Raw genomic sequence first — 4,368 nt, 5'->3', positions numbered from 1 at the left:
AGGTGGGGTGTTAAATGGAATTTTCAGTTGAAAAATATGTCCAGTCAGCAACTTAACCACTGATTTGGACGGCGACTTAACGGATGGACCAAATTGTGTGACATTGGATAGTTAATGGAGTAATCGATTGAAATTGAAAGTTAATGGAGTAAACTGTCGAGCGCATGAAAGCTAATGGAGTGACCAATAATTTCTCCTTTTAAATACACACCCCTAATCTCTTAATACACACTCGTATTAATTTATGTTTCACATCAAATATTTTATGCATGTTTAATGACTAAAACAGACATCTATTATTAAAAAAGAAAAGGAAATCACAATTAGAAATCTAATCTCCTACCCTAAGACCATTGAAACAACTACTTCTTCCCTAAACTTGACTCTTCTCCACAATTCATAGTTTCATACGCAACCAAAAAAAAACTACTTTTAGAATTCATGACCCGAATTTCGAGTGCTACCACATGTATCATTCAATTAACATCGGTTCATTTGGGTTCTGTCTCTTTTTTTCTTTTTCTTTTTGGACTAATTTCAGTTTACCCCCATCAACTTTAGATCAATTATCATGTTAGTCATTCTTCTTTCAATTTCATCAAAAACACCCCTCAACTTCTAATTTTCATCAGCCGCGCATGTCCAAACCTCCAATATCCATCCAATTCCTATGTCAAGTGATGACTTGATATCAAGAAGAAAGTCAAATTCTGAAAGTTACTTTTCAGACCATTTTTCCCCCATATCGATACACATCTTCGTTCCCATCACAACCCCCTAACCTTAGTGATTTTAGTGGGATTGAATGCAATTTGTCTATTTTTCCTTTTTTCTTTCTTATTGATATCAAGTCATCACTTGACAAAGGAATTGGATAGAGATTAGAGGTTTGGACATGCGCGGCTGATGAAAATTGGAAGTTAAGGGGTGTTTTTGATGAAATTGAAAAAGAAGGACTAACATGATGATCGACCTAAAGTTGATGGGGGTAAACTGAAATTAGTTCTTTTTTTTGTATTAGTTTGATCTTGCAGACCATTTTGAAGTACTACATGTTCATTTTGACATGTTGTATTGAAAAAAGTAGGTATATATGTTTAATAGCTAGGGACCTAGTGTACTTCTACTAGCCTGTGAATTTCGAAAACTTGAAATGGTTGATATTTTTTTTGAATTCCAAATGATTGATGTCGCATCGGAGATTTGGAGTTTGTGTAATAATAGTCTTTTGATTATAAATTTGACGATGTAAATAAAAAATTTCTAGTAGAAAATAGAAAAAAATACATAAAAGAGTTACCAAAATATATAGTAAATTTATAATAATTATACTAAATAACATATTATTTCTTAGTTTTAGATATAAAGGTATTATAGGCAGTTTGAGATGTGTATTAAGTTTAATTTTGAAATGAAAAACTAGATGAGGGGTGTATTAAGCAAGGGGTATGTATTTAAAATTTCTCATATAATATATACGAGTTCGAAAACTTAAATCTTGAAAACATAATAGACAATTTTTAAGATATAACTCCGATCTTCCGTATAATTATTGAAAACGAATGTAAGTGTTTTTAATTTTTTTGGAGATTAACAGACGTGAACTATGAAAAAAAGTTGATCTACCCAATGAGAACCATTCAACATTGTCAAGAACTCACTCGTGCTCGTCGTCCATGTCTAGCTATAAAACTTTTAATCTCTCACTCTTCAATCCTCTATTCCTAGCATTTTCCATAACTCAATCTTATTTCCTCGATCCATATAGTTGTTGGTAGACATACACTTGTGAAGTTTAGTAGAATATATAACCAAAAAGAGAAGAAGAAAGGATCACCTGCAAGTTTGCTAACACAAGTTGTTGATTGAATTGATCATTGAGAAGAACAAACAATAATATTTTAATAACTATAAATAGATTTTAGTCAAGGAAAGAGAAACTCAGAAAACAACTTTTGTCAATCTACAAAGCAAATTCAAATTTGGTTTCAAGTTGTTCTTAGAAATTCGTTATTCGTATGCGTTGACATTGATAGATGTATAAATATAGTCATCTAAAGTATAATGAGATTCCGGTTAAGTTCAAAACTGGGGGTATACCAGTGGCTGAGGCTAATGATGATAAAGATTTTTTGGAGGACTCGGATGATCATATAGTGGCATGGACATGTTTTAGATTGAATGTTTGTTTCCGCTTTATTAGATGAGTTAGAGGTTAGTCTTCAATTGCTCAAGACATAAGAATTCTGCCTATTTTTGTGGAGACTGATGTCTATGAGGTTGTTAGACTAACGATTCCAATGTTTGTGACTCTCTTATCATTAAGGATCAATTATAAAACACCATCCGAACTATGATGCTATTTTTATTTTTCATACCTAACTATCAAAAACTTGCATTTTCATGGGTTGACAGTATCATTAAGAAAGATCGAGAATGTTTGATATGTGCAAGTAAGGAAGATAGTAAAAACTTTATGTATATAGTTCATCCAGATTCTTGTAAAACAACATTAATTTTTAGAAAACATATACTAAAGTTTAATAGTGACATTGTAGTGGGATATATAAACTAAGTAATGAGCTGATTATTCTAAATATAAAAAAATCAATATCAAACCAAAATTAATCACCCACACTTGCTAGATGTTTCTACTTCCGTGTTAATGCAAGGATAAAAGGCTAACTAATAAAAAGATAGGAGACGTGTAAAGATATATAAAAGAAAATAAGATGAGATGAGATGAGAGAGAAAAAAAGGCCCAAAAGAAACCATCATGAACAAGACAAAATTTTATTCTAAAAAGGGTCTTCCGTCACACTCATTGACATTGGATTGAAAATGTCAAGTCATCCAAACCAAGTAGAATAAGATAATCCATTTTTTACATCATATGTTTAACTGTATCAAATTAACTATTCTAACTCAACATCAAACTATATTCCGAGCTAAATCTATGTAACAAATCAAAATATTGATGTAATCTACATAAATACATCAATGTATCGTAAAAGTTTATTTTCATTCGAATATTTATTCCTTAATTTATTCCCCTTCGAATTGTTTATAAAAATCGCAGTACTACCATTACTACCATGTCTGCCTCCACAAAAGATGAATATTATCCTCTTCTCTCTCTCTCTCTCTCTCTCTCTCTCTCTCTCTCTCTCTCTCTCTCTCTCTCTCTCTCTCTCTCTCTCTCTCTCTCTCCGCATTCAAGGATCAAAAGAAATCGACAAGTAAACATGGCCTTCTGTCAAAACTCATCAGGAACATCATCACCACCCCCCAAACACATTATTAAGATTAATTTTTTTGACCAAACCCCTCTAACGTTTCCAAGGCTTTAGACTATCAACACATTTGTTTAACCGTATCAAATTAACTATGTCATCTCTATATCAAACTACATCCAGAGCCACATTCCGTGTTTATGTTATTTGTTTTCATAGTTGTGTTGTTTAGTTTTACTTTATCCATGCTTAAATTTTTCATTGATGATCATTTAAGAGCCACATTGTAACATTGTGAACAATGTTATATTTAAGTTTGTGAACATTTGTAACATTCCGTGTTTCTTTGTAAAGTTTTATTTGATGATCCATGAAATTTTGAGACTTAGCTTGATTTCAATGCTCTAACTTATGGTGGTTTTTTGAGAATCTTGTTAGAAAGAGTAAGTAATGTTGTTTATATTGTTGTGTCAGTTTGGTTTGATGTTAGTTTGTTTGAAGACAAACAAAGTTCAAGTTTAAGGTATTTTTATACCATAATTTACATATATGTGTCTTCTCTAAATGTTGAATTTAGCTTGTTTTTTAGTTCATTTTAGCTTTCCCTAAAATATCTAACTAGTTAATAATTACAATTACTCCGATATTGTTGAGCAACACAAGATTGTTGATGTCATGTTGCTAAAGAAATAAGTTTGGTGGGTACTCGAAAAAGAATAAGTACGTAGGGGTGTACTTCTTAATAAGCAACACGAGATTGTTAATGTCATAATGCTAAATAAATAAATTTGATAGTACCCACAAAAGAATAAATGTAGGGGTGTAATTTCACTACTTTGTATGCAATAAGCCAGAGATTTGCGAGATTGATCTGTGCAGATATTTTGTTGCTAAAGTCAAAAGGTTCCGTCGCTTAGGCGAAAGATAACATGCGACAAACACTTTCATCGCTCTAAACTTAAAGTTCCATCGCTTTAGTCTTAACCTACGACGATGAAAGTCAATTCGTCGGTTAGTTGAAGGATATCATGCGACAAACAATTTCGTCGCTATAAAGTCAAACGTTTCGTCGCTTTAGTGTTAACCTAAGACGACGAAAAGTCAATTTATCAGTTAGGTGAAGGATATCATGCGA

The sequence above is a fragment of the Fragaria vesca genome, linkage group LG6 (assembly GCF_000184155.1).
Source record: "Fragaria vesca subsp. vesca linkage group LG6, FraVesHawaii_1.0, whole genome shotgun sequence".
In the NCBI taxonomy this organism is placed as follows: Eukaryota; Viridiplantae; Streptophyta; class Magnoliopsida; order Rosales; family Rosaceae; genus Fragaria; species Fragaria vesca.
This window is presented reverse-complemented; position numbering follows the sequence as displayed.